Here is a 13,348-nt window from a genome sequence, read left to right as displayed (position 1 = left end):
GGAGCGCGGCCCGCTCATGTCTGAGGTGAAATACAGACAGCAGGAGCACGACCCGCTCATGCCCGGGGTGAAATACAGACAGCAGGGGCGCAGCCGCTGATGGCTGAGGTTGTGAAATACAGACAGTAGGAGCGCAGCCCGCTCATGGCTGAATCTACCAAACACAGAGAGGCCCATACGGCACTAGAGGCGCCCCGTTCAATTTCAAGATAGCAGGGCACGCGTCCTTCAAGGATGGTGGAAGGCAGGGCGGACTGCAGATGGGAGACGGCCCCCGTCTCTGGACATGCTAACATCCACCTCATAACGCACGTGGTGTATAGCGACATAGGACTCGCGTTTGTCCCCTCCCTCTCCCCACCCTCAGGAGAGACGTCGATACAGCCCTGGTCACCTTACTAAGAGAGCCCATCTCGATAGCATGTGTTCTAATAAGCGTTTGACATAAGACCGTTTGCCAATCGTTATACTGCGTTCCGAATTCCTATCATAGCTGACGCAGGGCTTGACAAATCACGAACGTTGCCTGTCGTCCATTCCGGAAAGTCAGAGAAATACCGAGTTTACCGTCCACGTGTTATGAATTATCGTAGTACTTCCACGAACGACCAAACTGCGAAGAGTGCGCCCATAGTGAATACAGATGATGACATATCTCAAACAAACAGCCCGCGTGGCACTGGCGAACCGCTCTAGATGAAACCCGCGGCGAGGCGTCGCCGGGAGACGAGCCCCCCTCCCCCCCCCCACTCCTCTCCCGCCCGGCGCCCCGCTCCATCACCCGTCACCAGGCACACCAACACCCTCCCCGCCCCCGCTGCGCCGCGCGCCCCAACACATACCGGGCGGCGGCGCACCTGAGCCGGCCACCTACCGTCATGCTCCCACGCTGCCGGCGGCTTTCCCACGGTGCGGCGCGCGCACACGGCCGGGCGACGGGGCAGCGCCGCTGAGTCACACGGCTGCGGGCGGCGCGTCCACCTCCGAGCGACACCGGCACCCGACTAACGAGCGGCGGAGGGCGCCGCGGCCGGCCGCCGCGCCAGCGGACGTCCGGGCTCTGCTGCTGCAGGAGCGGGGCACCGGAGCAGGGACTGGGGTACGACAGCGGGGGGTGAGGGACCGGGGTACAGCGGCTGGGGCGGAGCCAGGGGCGGCAGAATAAGAGGGTACTGGATCAGCGGCTTGCGGGGCCGGTGCGCGGCAGCAGGGGATGAAGCGGCAGAGGCGCGGTAGCGGAGCATGCGTGGCAGAGGGTGTCTGTTGAGGCGGGGGACGGAGTGGAGCGAAGAGAGGAGTAACAACAGCCGCGGGACAGCGCCAGGAGCAGAGTAACAACAGCCGCTCACGGCTTGCCGCCCGGCCACTTCACTCGTCGGGTCGAAAGATGTTGACTTTCAGTTTCAGCTAACGGCGACTCAGCGATTGAATCGCAGCCATTCTGATCGCCATTCAGCCATGATCCAACCTATGCAGAGACTCGATGACAGCAGACATTCGTCTATATGCTTTATTTTGATTTCATGGATGACTCCTAACCTCTCAAAATTAGGCAAATGGCTCCAGCCAGCGACGTAAACAAACCTCGTAGAAGTTCCAATGCACACAGAAGGTGCCAATGCTTGCCACCTTACACTTTCGGCTGGTGCCTGGGTTTTCCGCCACAAGGCAAGCGTTTTTTCTGGTCCAATCAACCAGCTACACGACTCTACGAGAGCGTGCGAAATGTCGTGGTAAATGAGCAGCAGCCTTAACTTGCAAAGTTATCCCTTTCGTCACAAGCTTAGCCAAGTGAGGTCACATCGTTGAAACGTCACGTTTTCAGGTCATGTCGCCATAGGCCACCATCCTGAAAAGCGTCCGCTGCCGCACTACCCATGTCGTTTTCTAATTCAATTAATGATGCTAAACGTGTAATCACGCTACCGCCTCGGCCAATTTGTACGATTCGGCGCACGCAAACGCGTATCATGATTCCGGTTGGAGTAGGGTCTCTGACTACGCATCAACCTCACCGCTTTTTAACGAATCAGGAAGCTGTATGCGAAAGGAAATGCATGCGTGTATGCATGCATGAGTGTATGTATGTATGAGCGTGTATGTGTTTTTGTGTACGTGTGTATGTTTGCATGTATGCAGGCAGTTTTACCAGTATGCATTACATATTGTCGAAAAAGCGGTTTAGGACAATCGTCAAGGTAAATAAGACGAGCAGCAAGGTGAAATTGGAAATAATCATGCGATAAACCACACAGCTTTGCTCACAACAGGATAAATCAAGCACCGATAGCGAAAGAAAAACTAGGAGACAGCTGATCTTGACTTATCCGGCACGCGCACTCCAGAAATAGTCCTCCGTGTTGTGCTCGTGCCTTGTTCGAGACGACTAGGCCAGATGGCGCCGGCTCGGTACTACAGGACGCGCCCGACCAGCTCCGTTGTAACCGCCGGCGAGCTCAGCTCGACGGCTCGGTTCTGGCTCGTCTCTGGCTCCTCTCACAGCCGAGACACCAGAACGTGAGCTGAGGACACTACCTGGTGCACGAGCTCGGCCTGTTTGTGCGCTGGGACGCCGCCCGCAGACCGTCGGACAAGTATTTTCAACGCGGGGCTGGTTCGATATATGAAAGGTGTCTTCGTAGCCAGCCAGGTTGCCTTGTTTAACACAGTTTGTTTAAATGTCTGTCGTTGGTTTGCACACATACCGCCACAGTAAGCTGAGGTTAGCTAAATAGGGGAGACCTACGTTTGCATCAGCCAACCAGACACAGCTGGCGACACGGATCAGGACAAGGATCGACATGTTTTGAGATTGGGAACACCATTTTTGGGAGGTTTTCGGTATGATTTGTCTCAGTCAGATTCTCTCCTACCGTGGCCCCCAAATATTTCAGACAACTCGAAGTCTCATTTGAGCCGCTCTGAGTCAGTCAGATGTCTGGCGATTAGCGCTGTGCCTCAGGTGTGCAAAGTAACTTAAGCCTTTTAACTGTTCAGCACCTTGATCGTTTTAGGATGTCACTGAAGCCAGCCGGAAGCTTATGCGTGACGCGTTGCTTTCTCACTATGCTTTGACTTTCCCGTGGTACAGCCGTTACAGAGGCTTTCTCAGTATGTTTTGACTGTCCCGTGGTACAGCTGTTGTAGAGCCCTGCCTGACAAGCACCACCTGCACGCAGTCTAGCTTATCAACAATGTGAATGCAAATGCAAACTGCGATTCTGATATCAAAGTCACTTTTAATTCAAATCAATCTCGAACAGTGGAGTTGCGGCCGCATTTAGATCTTATCGTCGAAGGCAATGCTGCGGTCTTCCCACAATATCCAACATTGTCACAATTGAAGTACCGCTGGCATATAATCTAAATGCCACTGGTATATAACTGACGCACCACTGGTACTTTATTTATCCGGTACTGGGGTGCACGGCCCTCGGTGAATGGCCTTCGCCGCCCACTGAGCCAATCACAAACGTTCCTTTAATTGTCGTCAGGGATGTCAGTGTTAAAAATCAGTTGGAGGAACTGAGCTTATAATGCTGATCTAACTTGCCTTCAAATCCTGATTTCTCCCCGGGCTTCGGCCACTACGATTGCGTCCCTGATGTCGACTGAGAATAAAATGCATTTAGATGGTTTCAAAATTGTTTTATGTTGGAAAATGACCTCCCACTTGAGGGCGATGTCGCAATGATAATGATGATATTGATAGGGGTGCGGTTAGATACCTAGCATACCACCAGTTCCGACACTTGCTGCATTTCATTGGACCAGTTTTCCCTTTTTGCACATATACATTGGGTGATGAGATGAACATTGAGCGGGTTCAGGTCAGCGTTGGGGGCTTAAGGCTCTTCCCCTCGAAAACATGGAAAGCAACAGGCCTGAATGACGTAATTAATACCAGCACATGTTCCACTTTTATGTCCGCAGGCCCGCAATGCGTGGGATAAAACAGCTCAAAAGTGGCGCTTCTACCTCATAATAGCTGGCAACGGCCCCTAGCAGCTAATGCCGTCGTCATGACGACGGCAGGCGCGACAACTGCAGTCGTCACGAATTAGGGCTTCAGTCTGGGGCTACCAAGGGAGGAAGAAGTGTATGCTCCAGCAAATCGTTGACAGCTTGATTTGGTCTGAAAAATCATCAAAATTAATCTCCTCACTATGTATTGACAGTGCAGCGGTGGCACCACCCAGTGCTATCATTAGACGTAACTGATCCTGAAGTTTTACCAAAGCATGCTTTTAAAATATGCTCCAAAGGTGGACACACCCCTTAACCATCGAGGAGCAGATATTTTATCGGAGACCTTAGGACGTCGCGGGACACACTGATTGCTCAGGGCACGTTGCTGTCCTGAACGCTGCTCTGTTCGAGTACCAATGGTCCTTTTTTGCTCATTGCTTGTTTCGTTATCGTGATGTTTTTTGGCGTTCTCTCGTGACAATCAGATCGCCTGCGAGGTAATTTAGACTTTATCCCTCAATGACTCCTTTCCCTTCAATTGGGGGAAGGGATCCGGGATCTCTTCAATCGCTCAATATTGCTTCGTGCTCCAAGACAATTTCAAATCTATCGAATTTTTATGCCACCCAATCTCCTGCTACCTCCCGCTAAGAGCGTGCGCACACGTAAACTACCCGGGTCACATGACCTGTCCCCTCACCAAAGCCATGGCATGTATTGATATGCACGTGACCAAATGTTGGCCGTTTAATTTCCAGGCCCCCATGTGAAAATGGGAACATTGAGAGCGAGCGACATTGTTTTACGACCAGCAAGAAATTGCCCGCGTCTGCGGCGCGATGAACTCGGAGTTCAGCGAAAATGTTTGGATTGTGCCCATCACGAGCGTATCCAGGATTTCGTCAAGGGGACCACGCAGGATTGCGGGCCCCCAGAGTTTGGGACCCATCCAAAAACTACTCGTATTCCTGCCACTAAATCCTGAGATGAAAAGTACATGTAGATATACAAAGTCTATATAAGTATATATATATATATATATATATATAAGTATATATGTATATAAAAGTATATATGTACATAAGTCTATATAAGTATATATGTATAAGTATATATACATAAGTATATACAAAAGCATGTATATGCTATGGTAAACACAGGAACCCATCTTACTGTGTGCAGCCCTAGAAAGCTGGGCGCGCTACGTATGCCCAAACATGGGGCTTGTTTGTTTTCTCCGCGTCATGGTAAATCCTGTCATTTTGAGCTACGCACTGAGGGAAAACGTTGCGCGATCAAGAGCGCCTGGGCAGGTTAAAAGAAGGAACCCCGATGGGAGTGAAGGGCCCTCTGCAAAGGAGACCAAAAAGAAAGAGTCCTGGTTCAAAGAGAAGAGCCGTTGGGCATCGCAGGGCTCGGTACCTTACCTTACATGAGCCCCAGTAAAACGCAATGCCCTTCAAACAAGTTGGAAGCATCCGACACCAATGTGAACGGTCCCTGGGTAACTGAGTATACCTTGGCATATGGGGCCCCGAAAAAGTATATAAAGCATTTCGGGCGAATGGGAAGAGTCGGGGGGGGGGGCAAACCTGATCGATCAAGAACGTCCAGGCATGTAAACAGATGGTGACCAAACAGCGGCGTAGGGCCTACAAGAAAATGTAAAGACATCAAGGGCAGCGCGGAAGGCTCCTTAACGATCCGATTGACCCGGCAAACGGACATATAGGGCCCGGACAACAGCGCAAGGCCTCTGAACGTCGTAATGAGCCCCCAAAATTCCCCCTACACCTCAGCCAGCGAGAAATGAACTTTGTCTGCTCATGGGCTCTTCACTTTTGCTTCCAACTACTTTTCGTCGTCTGTATCCAATGACGTCAATGGAGGGCTCCCCAAAGGATCGAGTGTGCCCGAGCTGGTTAACAGCTAGGGCCACGGACAAGAGCGTAGCGCCCTCCATTCAAATTATGGACTACCCAAAGCTTAATGCAAAGGGCCCTCCCCCTCTCCCGCCCCCCCCCCCCGACGATCGGATGTGCCCGGGCAGGTTATCAGGTGGGCCACCGACAAGAGCGTAGGGCCCTCCGTTGCACCCAAGACCCACTTTGGAGGGCCCTCGAAAGATCGAGTGTACGCAAGCAGGTCATCAGATGGCTCCCAACAAGAGCGTTGGGCCCTAAGCAAGTGATAAAGAACTGGAAGGGTCCTAGATCAACGTAGAGGGCCCACAAACCTATCGCGAGTGTGTCCGTGGGTTACCCGAGACCAACGCAAAGGGCCCCTGAGCAGCGAATACCCTGGCGGATTAACATATGGACCCCCCGGCTATAGCATCCGCCTTTCGGACGAACGAGAAGGATCCGTGGAAGACCCTTGATTGACAAGAACACCCCGACACGATAGCAGTAAGGGCTCCAGCAACAGTCCTGGACCCTCCGAGCAAATGCAAAGAAAGTAAGTGCAGCGTGGAAGGCTTTTTAACTGTCGGATTGACCCTACAAGTCGGCATATGGGTTCCCCAGAAACCGCAAAGGGCCTCTGGACAGCGTAAATGAGCCTTGTAATATTCCAATCACGATCCTCTCAATCAGTGAAGAATAATGTTAATTTACTCGCGGACCCCTCACTTTTGCTTGTGACTGTTCTTGGACGTCTGGAAGCCCAAACATGTCCAAGTTTGCTGCGTTTTGTGTTTTAAAAAATGCATCTGTTCGGCCGGCTTTGGCGCCTTTGGAGCCCAGGACCTCTTCTTGGCCCAAGGGGGGAGGGCATGACCCCGTGCCCCCTTTAGATCCCCCCCCCCCCCCCGGTGTCCATCCTCGCTTCCACTTTGAAATCCTGCGTACGTCCCTGCCTTCCTCACACGTTACATCTATAATTGCTGCGGTCACTGTCCATCCGTCTTCAGACTCTTCACTGCCATAACGGAAAGCGTGTGTGATTTACAATGCTCTTTAGAACCGAGGTGGTGATATTTCAGAATGAATGTAGTTTTCATAAGCGATACGGGTTCTTTTGCAACCGTTTGTGTGCGTTTTTTGTTCTCGGGGTGTTTGTTCGTGGCAGTGCATTTCTTGACACTTCACTTCACTGAGAAGGTAAGGATATTTAATATCACATGTCTTTGAGATTGAGTGCGAGACTAATGCATCGATGTGCGTTAGGCAACGATGACTAGGCAATTGCCGTGATTCTCACTGTTGGCTTGAGAACACCTTACCAAACACACTGGCTGTGGAAGACTACATTTGATCGGCTTGTAATGCTGCGGGAAAACCTCGTTTGGTCATAAAGATTGCATGCAAGTTTCTTTGAAATGATTCCACACAACGTGCAATGAAATGCGCCACGTGTTGCTGAACACAGTACGGCGCAGCGATCAGTGGAGGTGAAGGCGTGAGGCGTAAAGGTCAGAAGCGTGACTGTCCGGGTCGTGCCGGGCCACCGGAGCTGCAGAGCTTCCGGCGGCTCCTTGGACCGGATGTAAGCTTGGACAACAATCACACTTGTGGCCAGGAGCCAGTTGTGCACCTTCGTCACCACGAAAGGCCCGCTACATGAGTACTGGCGTTAAATGTGGGTGCTTTACAGTTGGCTCGCAGGCAAAACGTCGAGTGGAAAAAGTAAAAGGAAACAGAATTGAACGCAGGTAGTCGAATGTAATAAAAGTTCAGTCGGAAAAAGTCCAACAAAAGCTGACAGGATAAAAATTGACATAAAGTCGGACTGGAAAAAGTAGAAGAAAATGTCGAAAGGGGTACGAGTCAGCAGCTTTAAATCAGAAAAGTCGAAGTGCATAAGTTTAAGGGCAAAAAGTCGACAGGGATGCAAGTCAAATTGGAAACCGCTCTAGAAGAATATAAGGAGACAGGAAAACAGTAAATCGAAAAAATACGAAGGGTTAAGTGTCGAAGAGGATGGAAGTGGACAGGAATCAATCGAACCGGCACAAAGCTAAAGATTGGAAATGGTAATTGTCAGATTGAAAACAATTCAAAGGGCAACAACTAAGCAGGAATAAAAGCAGACTGAGATAAAACAAAATTAACTAGCAATTAGTCAAACTAATTTAAAACCAAGGAGTCTTCATAACTTGACACGTGACATGAAAAGGGATGTCGCCTGTTGCATCCGGATGCCCCCTTGGATTCGATGGGTTTAACTACGTCGCATTACTGGACCGTCTTTTCCCGGCCCGCTCGCGCTCATCCGGCAAACGCTCCCAGCGGCAGCCGGCATGCACGTCTTCAAGACAAAACCATACGCAACCCGCCCTGCAGTCAGAAACATTTGAGAACTTTGTGCGATCTCGGATCGTTCAATATAGGCATTTAAAAGAGCCATAAGTTTGGAACCTTTTGGTGCTCTTCTGTTTCAGCAGAATGCTTCCACACAACCTCAGAATATTGGTTGCCTTGCGAAGTGCATCAGCTCATTGCTGAAGAAGCATGATTGTGAGAAGCAGGGATCCATCTGGTCCACCACTGTTGGTCCTTATTCCACAGTTTCTTGGCAGTATTTCCCACTTCCCCATTCACGGATGAAATAAAATGAAGTCAGCTTGAGGCACTTGCAAATGCGCATCATCTTGAAGGGGGGGGGGGGGCAGAGGCTTAACACAGCTATTAAAAGCAGCTATTCACCACTGAAGTCCAGGTAACAGACCTGTCATCCTGACGTACAAATATGGCGGCTGTGCCTGCGCACGCTGGGCGTGAGGTAGGACTCAGAGGCCCAGTGGCATTCTCAAAAATGTGTTGTTGAGTCCGGGACCTCGTGTTCCTGGCTCAGAGGCTGCATCATTGCTGAATGAAGAAATCGCCCGCTCTCCGTCAAGACGCCTCCTGTATATCGTTATTGGTCAAATAGGTCTCAAAGAAATTGAACAAGTTATTTTGCCCTTCTTTAAAGTAGCCTGAGCATCATGACAATTTTCGATAGATGCCTTTTCAGAAAACGTCTCCCGGATCTTTTTAGGGGTGAAGCTAACAGGCTGCTAATCTGCTAAGAGTACCCTGTCAGCCTCTATCCATGCTCCCGGCAGTTCCCCTCAGGTCATTTCTTGTCTGTCAGTCGCTGGTGGAAGAGACGCTCACGGCAGGAGATGACACTATTATACAAGTAAGCAAAGTAGTTCTGATGTTTTTGAAGGAACCAGTGAGAACCTGAAACCCGTATTTTGATTTACGACAGGACCAGAGAGGACCAGAAATCGAAGTGCGGCGTTTGCAAAACAACCAGTGGGATCCAGGAACCACGGGTGGTGCAGCACGGGGAGGAGGGCAGAGCCCAGAGGGGGTAGTTATCCCCTGTCGGCAGGCAGGTGGCAAGAGAATGTTGTTGCCTCTCCCCCCCCCCAAGCTATTTAACATGAACGATTGTTTGCATGACAATTCCGGACTTGGTACTCTTCGGAACTGCTGGATCCCTGCGCATAGTACAGGCTGAATCCTGGTCCTTTCCAAATTTCTTGACTTGCCGTCAAACTTGGTCCTGATTTTCACCACTTTTTCAGCACCATTCAATGTTAAATCCTGATTATTGATGGATCTCTGGTTTGATACCAAAAATGTTCCAAGGTTCTTCCGGAACCTCAAGACCAGGCGTTGCAGTCTCCATAGGCCGCGCAGCGTCGCGTCCACGAGTAACACTAGCCTGTGGCTAGCGGATTGACGATAATGATGACACATTCATAAGAAGAACATTTAACTCATAAGGACATCAGATCGTACATTTAGATGACAGTGTGGGGCATATTTCATCTGTGCTATTTTTTAGATTGACGAGAAGCACGGAGGTAGTGCTGAAATATGGTGGTGGACTGGAACAGTAAAGATAGAATCTGTATTTTTCGTGCTGATGTAACTATCAATCTGTTCCGAGTACACACTCAAAGACGTGAAAAAGATTCACCCGGTCTTATCTGTAACGGTACGAATTAATTGAAAAGATATTCAGAACCATTTTATGACGGTCGTCCTCGCGCACGGCGCCCGCCGCTTGGTGTTGCTTGCGGCGGCCAACGCCGCTCGGTTTTACGAAAACAGCAACCCAGGCCATCGCCGTCCTTGCTCCTGGGATTGCGGGCGCACAGACTCAAGCCTTTAATGCCGTAATTTGTTTCACTTGTTGATTCTGCAAAGTAATGCAACTTCTCAAACAAACATGAGATGGCCTTGTTCATTCTTTTCATCACTTCGACCCGCTCAGTTTAACGCTAATGAGACCCCTTATTTCCAGGTGGAGCCCCTTGAGTAGAACACTAGGAGCCTATTATTGCTCCCGGTTAAGGGCAGAAGGGTCAGTCCGTCCCAACGCGGGTTGTCTTCCGGCTGCCATTCTGGTGACAAGGGGCGGAATCCCCTGGCCGATCCGGAGACCCCTAGAGGGAACATCATAGCATGTTGGTTTCCTCCCTGACGCAGAAGGCCTTCTGACTTGCGCAGTTGACCCTGGATCAACGCAGGAACCTTCATTGACGCAACAACATTCCTGATCGCCGCAGGTGGTCCAATTAAAGACGCATAGACTCCAATTGGGCCTAACGAGCCATGCTGGAGCTGAGTTAGAGAGTCCACCGTTTGGTAATGGGGCCATGACTGACACAGGGCCCTTTTTCCATTGTCTTAATTTGAGCACCCAACATAAGTTCTCGTTTTTCCTTTCATTGTCCGAGGACCCCGTTGATACAAGGGTTCCAGCCATCGTAAATTGGGGGACCGCCCATGTCCCTGCTTGGGAATTGGGCCCCCATATCTCAGACCGACAAGGAGCCGACTGTTCGGTGTTGGTGGTCTCTAGCCGAAACAGATGACCGCTCTGTCTCAGGGATCCCAATCAGTATAAGAGGCCCTCTAACTGACGTTTGAGATCACAGCCCAGCGGCAAGGGGTCTTAATGTGACCTACAGGCAACCTTTTGTGCCCTTCAGCCCTCCAATCGAGCCCTTTATCTTTGGTCTTAAGAGACCTTTTGGCCCCCTTCCGGCCCCCTCAATACCTCTCCTGGCCGACACGAGGCCACTTGCCGCCATGGGACCCTTCTTAAGGCCCCTGAACGACACATGAGCCCCTCATTGTGCCAGGCACCCCGAAAATTACAAATCGCAGACCCGGCCCCGTTCCTACTTGGGAAATGGGTCTCAAGGGCTCAGATGGACTCGGGGGGGGGGGGGGAGGAGGGATCCAAGTCCAATCGGGCCCTTGATCTTTGTTCCCAAGGTGCCCTTCGGCCCATCTTCGGACCTCCTCAAACAAAGCCCGTGACCGACTGGGAGCCACTAGCTGATACATGATCTCCCGTTACGCACTGTTGGCCCCTGACCCGCACAGGGTCCCCGACCACCACTTCAGTGACCCAGACTAATGCAAGTCGTGGCCCCGGCCTTCCTTCTGCTTGGGAAAGGAGCCCAAGGGATCAGACTGACAGGGAGCCAACTGTTCGGCGTTCGTGTTCTCTGGCCGACTTAGACACCGCATTGCCTCAGGAGTCCTCGCCTTTCTGTGACCCACAGCCAGTCCTTCGGGCTGGCTGTGGGTCCTGGTTACAGGGCTTTCTATACCCTCCAACCGGGTCTTTGACAGTCCGTTCCGTTGGGCCGCCCGCGCCCCCTTCTGGTCTCGTCGAATGCCTCCTTGGTCGGCTAGGGCCCCTTTCGAGCACAGAACCCCCCTGTTAGGCACTCTGGGCCCCGACAGATACAGAGGCCTGGCCAGTGAAAATCGCTGGCCCCGAGTTTTGTAGCTGATTGGGAAGTGAACCCTCAGGTCCATACCGTATCGGGAGCACATTTTGTGCACACTTGGAACACCCAGTTTATAAACTTTAAACAAAGTGTAGCAAAGAGAAGATACCATACCACCATTAATACCATAGTACCAGTGTAGCAAAAAGAAGATACCATAGTACTGAACGTTCAGCGTTCTCTGCGCAGCCGTCCCGTGGCCGTCTTGTGGAAAAACCGTAGCATACCCTCAGAAACGTGCTGGATAGTAGGTGGGCGAGCACTCAAGGTATCCCCTGGCGTCATTACCAATCAAAACTGCTTTCAGGTGTGCGTATCATAGCAACTTCCAAGTGCGGAATGATAGAAAAACTTCACGTTACTAAGATCTAGAAGGGGAAACGTCGTTACAATGTACGGCTAGACCGACTTAAAGAGCATTTAAGCGTTCAAGCATTTAAGCATTTAACGGGTAAACGTGGGCAACAATGCTCCGTTCCCGCAGCCCATTCTTTGATGGATGATGCAGTAGCAGCACATTGAGCTTTTCCAGCCAACCAGATGCTACGTAACCAGGGGAACTGCATTTTTCGTTTCCCATGCATCATACTCATCGGGTCGGTCGTACGCTTCCCAATGGCAGAAACTGACCATCACCGTCAAAACTTCCTCTCAACGACTGAAGCACTCGATTACTTCTTCCCTTACTTTAACTAATGCACCAATCGCCCGGGACGAAACTCTTAACCATGCGTGATTGGAGCTTCCGTGTGGCCGATTGCAGGAATCAAAATAAATAAGATGACCAACACCGCACGGTCAAAATCTATGCCTTGTGTACGGAACTGCACGAGCCGCCGCAAACCGCAGTATGCCTGATGATGTTGGTTTGCGTTTAAGAGGAGTCGACTTGCTCTGTTCTAGCATCACGATCAACCTAAGGCTGACGCCACAAGCAGCTGCGTCACCTGACGGGGTCACAGGATAGTCTCTCACCCCGCCTCCGTCCGGCGCAGGGTTCTTTAACACAACCAAAACAATGCATTTGCATCAGGAGCTGGTCAAGCGAAAAATTCGTTGACTTCCCATAGGGTTAAGTTGACAAATTAACACCAGTTTTACAAGTCACCGATACAAACATCGTTCGTAAAGCTCGCCCTGCCGCACACCTGTCAGAAACCGCTCCGCTGTACCCACGGACCGTGATTAATTCTGACGTTGACGCAGCTGAAATGTTCCCGGCTCATGCGAGTACACAGCGAGATTCGCGAATTATGGGATCTGTCTTCCCGGGAGTCTCTTCTGAACCTTTCGTGTCCTTGCCCACTGGCCTCTCTACCACAGATTCTTTCCGTTAAGAACTCCAAACTCAAACAAGACGAACACGAACTAGCATGAGCTTTTAATGTTTCCAGGCCCACGTAAGGCGAGGTACATACGGTGTATATGCATGGCTTATGTTTGTTGACCATGCTGGACATGGAAACACTGAGTATGAACATTCTCCGAGCTACACCACGCATTCACTATCACAGCGTCAGAGTGATACGCAAATCAATTACCATTCCACCTTCCAGATACCTCTTGCAACAAAAAATTACCCCATCCGTATTCTGGACACGCACTTTGTCACGCCTGGCAGTCGGGGCGGCA

Source organism: Pollicipes pollicipes, unplaced genomic scaffold (assembly GCF_011947565.3).
Source record: "Pollicipes pollicipes isolate AB1234 unplaced genomic scaffold, Ppol_2.1 Scaffold_3447;HRSCAF=4054_pilon_pilon_pilon, whole genome shotgun sequence".
In the NCBI taxonomy this organism is placed as follows: domain Eukaryota; kingdom Metazoa; phylum Arthropoda; class Thecostraca; order Pollicipedomorpha; family Pollicipedidae; genus Pollicipes; species Pollicipes pollicipes.
The sequence above is the reverse complement of the archived record's forward strand: the minus strand, read 5'-3'. Positions refer to the sequence as shown.